Source organism: Toxorhynchites rutilus, chromosome 3 (genome assembly GCF_029784135.1).
Source record: "Toxorhynchites rutilus septentrionalis strain SRP chromosome 3, ASM2978413v1, whole genome shotgun sequence".
Taxonomy (NCBI): domain Eukaryota; kingdom Metazoa; phylum Arthropoda; class Insecta; order Diptera; family Culicidae; genus Toxorhynchites; species Toxorhynchites rutilus.
In genome coordinates this window covers 202,438,343-202,451,422 of record NC_073746.1, presented here as the reverse complement: position 1 = coordinate 202,451,422, position 13,080 = coordinate 202,438,343, and the positions used below count along the sequence as shown (strand labels likewise).

The 13,080-nt window shown below is 43.4% G+C and overlaps 1 protein-coding gene across 4 annotated transcripts in view; it reads left to right on the top strand.

The window, feature by feature from the left end:
• The window catches only part of LOC129774689 (clathrin heavy chain), a 29,450-nt gene that overhangs the window by 4,944 nt on the left and 11,426 nt on the right, over window positions 1–13,080 (top strand). The window lies entirely within an intron of this gene.

Here is a 13,080-nt window from a genome sequence, read left to right as displayed (position 1 = left end):
CAGGGCCATTTTACATGACTCTGTGGAAAGAGAATGGACAACTTCGAGGTGCACTGCTCGGATGGTGAGGCACGTAAATAGTGCTATCCACCTTTTTGTCTCGCTTCGGTTCACACGTATGAGAGTTGGGCCGAAATAATCGAGGCCGACGTACGAGAAAGGACGCTCGTACGCACTCAGCCGGGCCGCTGGAAGTGGTGCCATTCGTGGTATTTCAGGAACAGCTTTCCTGATTCTGCAGAGTGAACAAATCTTCTTGATCTGTCGTACAATGGTGCGGAGATTAGAGATATGAAATCGCTGTCGCACCTCATTGACGACGGTTTCGGCGTTTGCATGTAGGTATTTGCGATGGTACCACTCAATTAGAAGTTGAGTTGCTGGGTGCTCTTTTGGCAGCACTATCGGACACCGGGTATCGTAGGATACACATGTGGCCGCTACAATTCTGGTGTCCAAACGAATTACTCCGTCAGTATCGAGAAATGGCGATAGCTTCCGGAGTTTACTCGTACCGTGCAGCTTTGCCTGCTTATCCGGGTGCTTGCTCTGAGCTGCTTTAAGCGTTTTCATCTCCTCTGGATAGCTTTCCCGTTGAATTTGCCGCCACAGACATTTTTCCGCATTGTAAAGCTCTTCTTGCGTTAATGGCCCAACTTGCAGCTCCCTTCCTTTCGCTTTCAGCATAAAATTCTCCACGTATCGTTGCACGTACCCAATTGTCCTCCAAAGACGTTGCCATTTGGAAAACCGTGACCAATCAATGACGACCTCCCCATTTATTGTCTGGTGGACTAAACACGATTTCATCTCCTCAGTCGTCGTTTCTAAGAATGGCTTAACGTCCGCTGGCCATTGTTCCTCCGGCAATAGAAGATATTCTGGCCCAGTAAACCAGCGGCCACTTGTTGATAGGCAGGGTCCTCGGCCCCACTTCGATGCTTCGTCTGCTACATTTTCTCTAGATGGAACCCAACGCCATTCTTCCACCTTCGACTTCGATAAGATTTCGCCAATACGACATGCAACGAATTGCCGATAGCTGCAGTGGTTGGCATTGATCCAGGCCAGAACTGTCCTTGAGTCGCTCCAGAATATACATCTGTCGATCGGGAGTGAGTGGAAATTCATAATGGTCTTTCGCAATCTCACTCCAATGACTGCCGCCATGAGCTCCAGCCGCGGGATAGAAAGCGTTTTGAGGGGAGCAACCTTGGTTTTCCCTCCAATGATTGCACATTGAATTTTCTCGGAGAACTCTGCCCGTAAATATGCTACGCAAGCATACGCATCTTCCCCAGCATCTACGAAGATATGCAGCTGCAACGACGAAATATCTTTCACGGATCTTTGCGGGAAGTAGCAACGTGGGATGCTAATCTGGTCTAAATACTTGAATTCTGCTGTCCATTGAGTCCACCGTTCACAAAGCTCTTTCGGTATCGGATCATCCCACCCTGTTTTCGCGCGCCAAATCTGCTGGATTATGATTTTTCCGAAAACGAGGAAATGAGAGAGTAGTCCGAGTGGGTCGAAAAGGCTCATAACGGCCCGCAAAATCTGTCGTTTCGTAGGATGTGCTTCCTCTTGTCCCACTGAGTAGGTGTATGTGAAGACGTCTTGCTCAGGACGCCAGTACATCCCAAGCACGCGCTCGGTTGAGCTAGCCTTATCCAGCAGAAGGCATTTTTCTGAACCAGGATTTCTTTCCCCGACCCGTTTTAGGACGTCTTTGGAGTTAGAAAGCCACTTTCGAAGATGAAAACCACCGCGTGAGTGAACGTAGCTTACATCCTGAGCCAATCTCACAGCTTCCTCCACACTGTCCGCACTATCAAGGTAATCATCAACATAATGTTTCCTGATAATGGCATCGGCTGCAGCGGGGAAATCTTGTTCGTGTTCGGTCGCATTTACATTTTTGATGTACTGTGCTGTACATGGCGAACAAGTGGCGCCGAATGTCGCCACGTCCATGAGATAGACTTTCGGTTCCTGATTCGGATCATCTCGCCAGAGAATTCGCTGAGCATGTCGGTCTTCTTTACGTATCTGAATTTGATGGAACATTTCCATAAGGTCCGCACAGATCGCAATCCGTTTTTCTCGGAATCCAAAAAGAACTCCAAGCAGGCTGTTTAATAAATCAGGTCCCTTAATAAGCATGGTGTTCAAGGAAACGCCATCCACCATCGCCGCAGCATCACAAAAGATCCGTATTTTAGACGGCTTCTTGGGGTGTATGGTAACACCTAGCGGTAAGTACCACGTTTTGCGTGGATCCGCTTCTTCGAGCTCCTCCTTCGTCGCTTCGTGCAAGTATCCCTTTATCCGGTATTCCGCCAGTTGCCTCTTCACGCTATCTCCGATCACCGTATCGCTTCGAATACGCCGTTCCAAGCACTGCAAGCGACGCATAGCCATCGCATAACTATCCGGAAACTCGAAGTCGTCGAACTTCCACAGCAGACCACTTTCGAACCGCATGCCAACCCGCTTCGTCGTTTCAGTAAGAATACGAGTCGCCCTTTGTTCCTCCTTCGACTGTGGAAACGATGCAGCTGCAACTCCCACATTGTCGACCGAGAAATATTTTTCTACCATCTCGTGTAGGCCCTGATCACGATTGCATTCACAAATCAGGAAACTGTGAGCGTTTTCAGCGTTTAAACTAGAACCAAATATGGTCCACCCCAACCTAGACTTCGCTGCGATGGGATCACCTGCTCTGCCCTCGCGTATTTTGAGAGTGGCCGTGACATGTGCATGATTGTTTCCAATAAGGATACGAGGGTGTGCATTAGTATAGTCCTTTACAGGCAGACCCTTCAGATGCGGAAAGATTTTGGAAAGCTCCGCATATCGCAAAGTCTGCTGAGGCAGATCCAAGCTGCTCACCGTACGGACATCGGCTAATGGATATTTTACTAAATCGTTACCACCGGATATCTCAAGTCGGACTCGTTGTGATTCAGCCTCCGATCTTTTTACATTCGCCGTCCATTGAAGGCACAACGGGAGTTGTTCTCCCGTTACCCCAAGCTCCTTCACGACTCCTTCGTCTATCAGCGTTGTCGAAGAACCGTCATCCAAGAATGCGAACACAGAAACTGAACGGTTGTTACCATACAGCGTAACGGGAATGATACGAAATAAAGCCCGCTTCTCAGTTTTGTGGTAGCTTACAACTGCCTCGGATTCTTTGGGGTTGCTCTTAGGTGGGATAGAATGAAGCAACGGGTGATGCCTGAACTGACAGCCACCTACTTCACATCGCCGCTGTGATTTGCAGGGTCTTCTCCCGTGAGCGCCTAAACACTGCCGGCAGAGGCCGTACTGTTGGATCGTCTTCCATCTTTCTTCCACGCTTTTCCTGCCAAAAAGGTGACATTCCTTCACCCTATGGTTGGGGTCCTGACACAGAAGACACGCTGGTTGGGATGAACGATTTTGATTCACAGGAGTATGTGGGCCCTTCCCTTGCTTCGACGATTCTTCCACCGTGTGGGATCCGCAGAAGGACTTATCTTTTAATAGCTTTTCGGGTTTTACTGCTCGATGCTGTTGGACTACATGCTGTCTTGGATCGAAAAGAGTAACGTCCGTCGCCGCCCGAACTAGCATGGACATATATTGACTGAATATACGAATATTCACCTCTCCACAACGTTGCTTATACAACGACCAGTCGAGTTTGAGATTCGCGGGAAGTTTTTCAACTAATTCGGAAAGCAGCATCGGATTATTGTAGTGTGCATGCTGACCGCCAGCTTCCAGGTGATCGCATAAATTTTGCACTGCTACGCCGAACGCAATCAGCGAATCGAGGCGATCATGCTTAGGCGGTGGGACTGATCTAACCTTCTGCAGTAGGGTATGGATGAGCAATTCTGGTCTTCCATACATCATCTCCAACGTCGCAATTACGTGTGGAACACCTGCTGGTAACAGTAAGCGACTCCGTACGATTTCAAGGGCGTGACCCCTTAAACAGCGTTGCAGTCGGGCTAAATTTTCTGCTTCCGAGTACCCACACACTTGGGTAGAGTTCCGATACGAGCTGATAAACAGCGGCCAGTCTTCAGGATTTCCCGAGAAAGGTGGCAGTTCTCTCGACATTACTTGTCTGGCTGCCAGTTGCTGTGGTGTTGGTCCTAATCCAAACCCAGGTGGCAGTGCGGAGCTCGTGGAATAATGAGGCAACCCATACTGCCCAGTTGCTGCTGGTTCGGAATTTGTCAAAAATCCGTACGATGATGGTATTTGGTTGCCCTGGTTCGATGGAACTCCCTGCAGGTCTGCACCTGGTAGACCTCTACGATCTAATGGATGTTGCTGTACACTATGTGTAACTTGTGGATCATTCGCGTGCACCGTACTATACTTGGGGCCGTCGAGCGTCTCAATCGCATTTGACGATATACCAGTGACGCGATTCAATGACTGAGTTTGATAAACGGAGGAAAAGGGAAACTGATGTGACGACTGAGCTACTTGTGGATCATTCCGAACAGGAGTCGGCGTATCGCTATCAACCGGAATATGTTTGCTACCTTCTGTTTCTAATCCCTGGTCACTACTTGGCTTACTTATAGTATTGATCATTCCACAAAAATTAGTATCTGCATTCGATCCTAATGGAATATCTGCTGCGGTTAGACTTTTCGAGAGTTCCAGTTGATTCCTGTTGACCACCCGCGAGTGCACCTCCGGCTGAACATTGTTTCTAACGGTAGTCATGGTCGCGACGTCAGTCGTCTGTACTGCTTCAGGCGATACAGCTTTTCCTACCGGCTCGGTGGTATGTTGAGGTTCAATCTTCCACTGCTCGACCTTACTGAAACTGCTTTGTTGGGACCGTAGGCTTATCCCATCATTGCTTTGATCGTCCAACTCTTCCTCTTGGATTCGGAATTTCTCGTCCAAGATCGCCTTCTCTAGGCGTAATTTGACCTGCTCGATCTCGGCATCCTTCAGTAGTCTCTCCTGCTCATGTCTTAAAGCTTGTTCTCGACGTTCCTGCTCCAACATTTTTGTGGTTAGAGCCTTTTCGGCCTCGAGTTTTTCAAGCTGTAAGCGAGCCCTCCTTGCTCGTACGCTGGAGGTGGAAGAAGCTGCTACACTGCTGCCCTTACTGGTGTTTCGCTTAGGCGACTTCGTCCGGGATCGACCATCGAACGGAATCGTGGGTGATGGTTTTTGACACCTTGGGCAATTGAAGGTCCGATCTGCTGCGCTTATACCTTCATCAACACCTACGCAATCGTAGTGCCACCACACCTTACAGTGACAGCAGGAAACCATACGCTGATCGTTGGGGTTATCACATGCCGGGCATTTGGATTCATCCGGTGTAGCACAACGTGCGCTCCTTGTCTGACGGGATGACATCCTCGCTATTAATCTTTTAGATTTTGTTGGAACGGGAGTAAATATCCTTTTAAGCAATCAAAGACCGTGCGTTCTTGGTGATAATAGTGCTAAAAGCTATAATATTTATTGTAGTTCAAGGATTATACTTATTTTATATCCACTTACATTAATACTATCCTCCCTTTTAGGTTATATCCACAAATCAATATGAATTAATATAAATATAAATATTCTGTAATTCATTATATAGATATGTTTCAATTTAAATTCAATAATTTAACTTGCGATATAATGACTCACTTGGAAAATCGTGATAAATGTACACTAATATTTTAGCCAATGTATAATTTTAATATTTTTGCGTACTCAGTTCACTACCTCGTGCTATAGAATGAGACTTTCTTTGTTTTCTCATATTGCGCTCCGTCATGCGTTGACAGATAAAACGCATCGTAATCGCGTTCCGCTACGACCAAGGGGCTTACAATTCTCGAACCGTAGTTAGTGTAAATCTCGGTTACAGCTTTGGAAAACCTCTATATGGTAAGGTTTTGGCATCAAATGATAGCTCAGTTTATTATCTATCACTTACCATCGATTTCATTCAATTTTGCATAACTATATTGGACAATAAATTCGGTTTAAAGCAACTATGTGCGGAAAGTATGCGGAAAACTTAATAAAATGTAAAAATATGTAACTTTTCTACAGTATTAGGGGAGATGGGGGTAAGACGGACATGTTAAGGAAAACTTCAATTGTATCTCTGGAAATTCATGTTTTAAAAAAATTAAGAACAGTTTCTCACAGCTCAATATACTGGTTTTCGAAATAACTAGCCAAATGTTTTATAAAAATGTGTTTTTCCATGTTTTTTACTGAAATTAAAACAAGCCGAAAAGTACAACATTTTATCGGTGCGAGTATAATGGACATGTGGGGGGGGATATGGACAGGTTCATAATATCACGGCTTACAGGGACAAGGCTAGTTCTTTAGCGAGTAAACATTTTTTTATGACGTCATCTGATTCGTCAGTGTAAACAGTCGCCAGTTGTATTTTGTTTTCCGACTTACGCGTAAATGTTCCTGAAATGAAAAATCGAAAATGGTTCAATGCGCTGTGAGCGGGTGTATAAATTATGAAAATGACATTATCGGGCCAAAAAAAGATTCTTTTGCTTTCCGAAAAACCGAGAATTATGTTCTTTGTGGATAAATGTTTGCGATGCCAACAGTGATTTGAACGTAGCCAAGACGAGGGTATGCTCCGATCACTTTTTAGATGAGGACTACCGATTGAAGGACATTCTACTAAACACCGTATGGAGCAAACGAGTGCTGCGGGAAGATGCGGTTCCAAGCCAATTATTGCCTGCGGGAAACAATTTTGTTGCGAAAAACGAAATCACCGTATCCGAACGGAAGGAAATCGTACAGGAGGCTATTTCTGAGTACGACAGGTAAGGGAATTTCAAAATGTTCCTCCTTGTTGATGTTCATCAAAGTAAATCCAGAACACATTGTTTACTTCAATGATTCAGATGACGTCACTAAAAAATTACTGATCCGGAGTAGCTAGCCTTGTCTCTGTAAGCCGTGCATAATATACGAAGCGTAGAGGTTTATCGTTCGCGAGAGGAATAATTTAACTCTCTCCCAGTGTTTGTGCGTCCAGTAACTGAAATAGAACAAAAAGAGAAAGCAATATAAGAAAGAGTTCAATCCCTTCTTCCCTTCACTTTCCATCTTGCATTGGATGTGATTATGGATATGACTGATTGGGGTTTCGCCAATAATCAAAATTACACCAATGGCTTTTATTAAAAAAAATAATTTTTACAGCTTGTCCGTTAATGGGTTAATCTTGATGAGCAATGGCGAATTCACTGTCTTGGGATAATCCAATTGTCCAATTTTATTATGTGGCTACTGTTTTCGCTTATGAATACTTGACACAAACGTTCACTAAGCATTTCGCAGGTCAGATAGCTAGGTCTCACTGTGTGCCATATAAACCTAAGACGAGACATGACAACTGGTTTTTTACTCTTTCTCTTCGACACAGTGCGAGCAACAGGGATGCCGAACCACTCGAGATGTCAAGTTTCCAAATGAGATAAAGTTTCTGAAGACTATTTTCTCACGTTGCTAACATATGTTTTCGTGTCATATATTCTATGAATAATCACATATGGATTATGTAAAGCAAAATTGTTGCGTATTTCACAACAAATTGTATTTTTCTGTTATGCTCTATCACGAAAACTAGTGTGAGAGTACATACCAAGAGTACATTATGTAGAAGTGTATTTTCAGATATTATAGGCAACCCTATAGCATTGACCAATCAGTAGCTGGTCCGAAATCGATCCCTATCGTCTTGTCTTGTCTTACGGTGGGTTTCTTCTTCTTGAATGGCGTTAACGTACCCTGTGGAACTTTTGCCGTCTCAACGTATGTATTAACTAGCGTCATTTATTAATACTTAGTTGAGATTTCATAAGCCAAATAACACGCCTTGAATGTATTCCGGGAATCGAACCCGAGCACCCGGTATGATAATGTGAGACGCTAACCACTCGGCAGCGGGTGCACTACGGTGGGTTTAGACTTGTGAAATATTCATGTGAAAAAAATTGATGAGATTTATAGAAATCGCATCAACCGTTTACACTAGCGCGAACTTATTTGATGTATATATTCATATTTTCGGTGAATTTATTCACCTGAAGTAGAGCTGCACTGCCCATGTCTGTATAGGAGACAAAAGTGACAAAATTAACAAAATCGACTTTTTCGCCGATTTGCCTTCTTCGCAATGTTATGCGTTTGCTCAACATGCAAACAAACATTTGAGCAGTTTTGGAAAAACGTTTCCGAAAAATCACTGTTTGTCCGCATAACAGACGTAGTTCCATACAGCTTTCATACATAGTTCGAAAATCAACAATTATCAGTGTAGCTCCGAGAGAGTGGACTGTATAACCGAAATTTGGGCTCAGCGTAAACAAATAAACAACCGTACGCGTGAGTTTTCGAACATTAACTGATTTATTTCTATTTCATACACTGAGAGTAAATTGATTTGAGTTTGGTTGGAAGCAAGATAGTTACATTGGGTGGGAACACTGATATAAATTCACTTGAATATTGTAAGGGCGATTACACATTATCCGGTTTCAGCCGGACCGGTTTCAAAAAGCGCCGCTGGGTTTGGACGGATAACCGGATAACAATGTGAAAAAGACCTCGCGCTACACAAAACCGTGCATCTCTCACATACACATACGTGCATTTATTTATATAGTGGATTGACAGGTAAACATTGCTGCAAATACTCTTGCTACATGCAGCCGTTTGTGTACGGAAAACCTTGAAACCACAGCTGCTGCAGCAATTACGAGTCTTCTCAAATTTGCGTTCCTTTGGAAAGTATATACGGCCGTGTTAAAATGTGGCACACCAGGAACACGGCAGATCTTGCGAAAATTACGCGCATCCTGCATCAGGACGGTATTATTACCGATAGGTGCGATCCAGCGGTCGAAGGTGTGAATCTTCTCGCCCCATTTCAAAATACAATTCAATGACAAATAAATTTAAAAGTCCAGTTGCTGTGTATTTATCCATATCCATATATATATAAATTGTTTTATTTCCAAACTTACACAAACAGTATTATTCAATCCTTACACTCTGTTGCCACATATTTCCAATAGAATTTGAATGAACCAATAAAAAACATTTCGTAAGCTAAGGGCACTACTCAATTATTTATTCACTTCCTGTGATTTTCTTAGAATTAGCCTATGCGATAATCCATCTATTCTAGAGTGTCTTTTTATTCCACCATTGCAGTATGAATCTTTACGATTAGAACAACATAATTTTCCTTCAGAAACTATTTCATCACTGCTTCCGCAGATTCCTCGAGCGCGTACTCCCGGGGCAGGGACGGCTTCTCGAGCGTATTTCGCATCAACACATAGTTATCAATACGCGGATCCTAGGCGAAAAATGACCGAATCAGATATGCCAGCTGGATGATTTCGCTCTGACAGAGCGGATGCTTCTGCATCAGGCAGGAGAACATCTTGATCACCGGTCACATGACAGACAGTTTGGTCTTGAGCTCCTCGAGCCGAGCCTTGTCATCGATCGCTTTCCGGGTCAGGTCGAACTGTGTGGAATGCCCAATAAGAATATTACTAGAGAGCTATTTTTGGTGTGTTCAAATTTATAAAAACTGACCTTCACATTCAGCTCGATAAAATCGCTCACCATTGCTTTGCTTTGAGCAGAAACCTGCATTACTAAACTTTTTCCACAGTAGCGAAATAAAGGAGTAAATGTAAATCCATCCATATCACTTGCAAATTCTGAATTTCAAAAACAACAAACAAACGTCAATAGCACACACATACTAATACATGGGACGAAAAACTGCCTGAATTGTACTAATACTAACAGACATGACAAACAACTGTCAATCCGCGTTGATGGCATGGAACTTCTTGCTCTGCTTTTGGGAAATGATAGTGATAATAGATTTTCAGGTGCAATAAACACATGTTTGAAAATAAAAGTTATGAATGAAAATTAACTTCTTCTTATAAAATATGTTATTTTCGTAATGGAGTAACACGTTCTTTTGCAAGTGGAGAAAACCCACTGATCAATAATTATATTTGATGATGATTTTGTATTACAATTATGAGTTTCAGTGAAAATATGAAGAGAATTATACAAAAATGATTAAATGATAATCAGTTCACGGGTTCTAAGTAATCAAATAACATGAAGTAAAAATTTTCATTCAAAATTTAAACAACTTGAAACTTAAAAGGTCTGATAATCTTATAGAGAATGATTTGCTTTCCCAAACTGATGTCTCCACCAGACGTCGGCACAATACTATTGTCATCGCGTGTAATGCTTGTCCGGTCACCGGACATTGCAGTCGCAGTAGACGGCTGCATCACGGCGCCGTAAAGAGGTTGGTACGGTCGAAATTTGCCATTTGGGTTTCAGACCGGTCCGGCAAAAACCGGATAATGTGTAATCGCCCTAACTGGAACATCCTCCCGGCCATTGAAATGGCCGCATATCAAACGTCAGATGTTGACTCCTCCTCGTCAAGTGGAGGTGAAATTTGGCAGACTTCACTCCGGTTTCCCATATTCCACCAAAATGGGGACTGAGTGGAGGAATGAAGGACCAGTCAATATTTCTTTGAACGCAGAATATATTCAATTTCTTGTGCATTTCGGTTTCAAAAAGATTGGCAAGTTTCAATAGTTCATTATTTGCACCAACAAAATTGATGGCATTGTCTGAAAATATCCTCGTTGGTAGACCCCTTCGACTAACGAACCGTTGAAGAGCAGCCAGAAATGCATCCGCAGAGAGATTTGATACTACTTCCAAATGAATAGCCCGTGTAGCCATACAAATGAAAACACACACATATTCTTTGGTCGTGACACTTTTCTTGATAGTCGAAACTGCTTTCAGCGTAAACGGCCCGGCAAAGTAAATCTCCCATCAACTGTGTTGCTCGTTTGGATTGGCACGGTAGCATAGAGTGCATTTATGAATTACATCTCGTATGGTAAATTTCGCTCGAAGAGGCCGAAACTGTTGCCTCACAACAGCAAGCAAAGCTTGCTGACCGATGTGCATGTTGAACTTATGTAGAAGACGAATGATTGTCACGGTCACAGGATGTCTGGCACGTAACAAAAGCTGATGCTTGCTGCCATTGTGCATGGCGAATGCGCCCTCCCACTCGTAGTGTATCGTCTCTTTCATCAATGAAAGGGTTCAAGCATTGAGGTGAATGATTAAAATTCTTCTCTTCCTTTAGTGCACGAATTTCATCTCCGAAACTCTCTTTCTGGATCAGTCGTCAGCAAAAATGCACGCCTCATTTCGTCAGCAGTAGGCAACCTCTTTGATATGTACTGTCTCCCACTTCTTATGTAGTCTGTGAAACGATTCACATATGCCATAGATCTCTGCATAATCGAAAACCGGCTGATGCTGTCGAATATATTCAATCTATGGCGAACGTTCGTGTTGAAGAGAGCGAGAGCGTAATTCTGAGACATCAGCTTCCTGAGACGGCGGTGGATATTCCGTTTCAAAGTTGGCTTGTTTCAAGATTTCCGGACCGGTCCACCACATTTAATTTCCTCACAGTTGATTCGGTTGGACCCCTCTTGATATAAAATCGGTGGGGTTCAATTTGGATTGAATGTATCGCCACTCAAACTCATTCGTCAACGTCAATTTCCAACGTAGATCTTCAGTAAATTTGGGGCCATCTTGATTCAGCAGAGAACTATCTGAGAATAGCTCCATAAAACAACGGAACCAAACTGAATTTCCATGGCAGCAATAAATTTTACAGCAAGACGAGACAATAGAAAAGCTGCTTGTAGCTCCCCACGTGGTGTGGTAACTTCCTTTTTCGATTCCTGTTTTTTGGGTAGTATTCTAGATTTACTGCAAACCAATTTCATTTCAGCCGTTCCATCCTGGAACACTGTTCGAGCGTAGGGACAAGCTCCATACGCAAGATCGGATGCATCAGCGAATGTAGCATGTAGCTCGACACTAATGCAATCTCTACTCAGTGGAACGTATATACAGTAGAACTCCCATATCCGCGAAATAGTCGGGCCAGGTCATCGCGTATAACGAAAATCGCGGATAACACAATATAGGACTAAAAATGAGGACAAACACGGAAAAAGGATATTTTAGCATGAAAACTATGTTTCATCAATACAGAAATTATTGAACTATCTATCGGTCTGTAAGGTCGTGTACATCAGTGATCAGATAATTTGAAAGCCATGACCAAAACAAAAAAAGCAAGACTCTACCACTCACTGACAAATTTCGGGAAGGTTTATAGAATTACTAGGAAACTCACTTTCGCGGATAATCCGCACCGCGGATCGAATGAAAGGTAGACGAATGAAAACTGAACGCCGCGTTGTTCTGGCCGGAATGTTGAAGTTTATGTTTTCCAATAGCACTGAGCAGTCCACGTTGTCGTTAAGAATGTCGAAAATAAAAATAAAATATCTCTATACTGCTGCGTGTTCCGTTTCACAAACCCAAGCACTGAGTATGCTTTGGCTGTTGTTGCTAATATGTGCTGAGCAAATTTCAATTTACTGTCGAGTAGCACACCGAGATCCTTAACAGTGCTGACTCTGACGATACTGGTTGTGGACATTTTATAGTCATAGTTCATAGCGCTCCTTGTCCGACAGAAAGAAATTGCGTTACATTTTCGAATATTGACGTCCATTCCGTTTAGTTTACACCAGATAAGTAGTGCCTCGATGTCATTTTGGATGGCCTAACATTCAACTAATGATGAGACTACCCGGTAGAATTTCATGTCGTCGGCGAACATCACCTTTGGAGAACTTATGGTGTGGCAGAGATCGTTGACGAAGAGTACAAATATAAGTGGGCCCAGATGACTGCCTTGGGGCACACCGGATGTAATGTCAAACGGGGCTGAGTTTGCTCCACCAATGCACACGTAAGCAAAACGTTCCGTAAGGTAAGAAAGAATCCAATGAGTCAACCAAGCGGGTAGGCCCATTTTGCTCAGTTTGTCCGCCGCAAGCAAATTAGTCACTGTATCAAATGCTTTGGTGAAGTCAATTTGCTGCCGCTTCA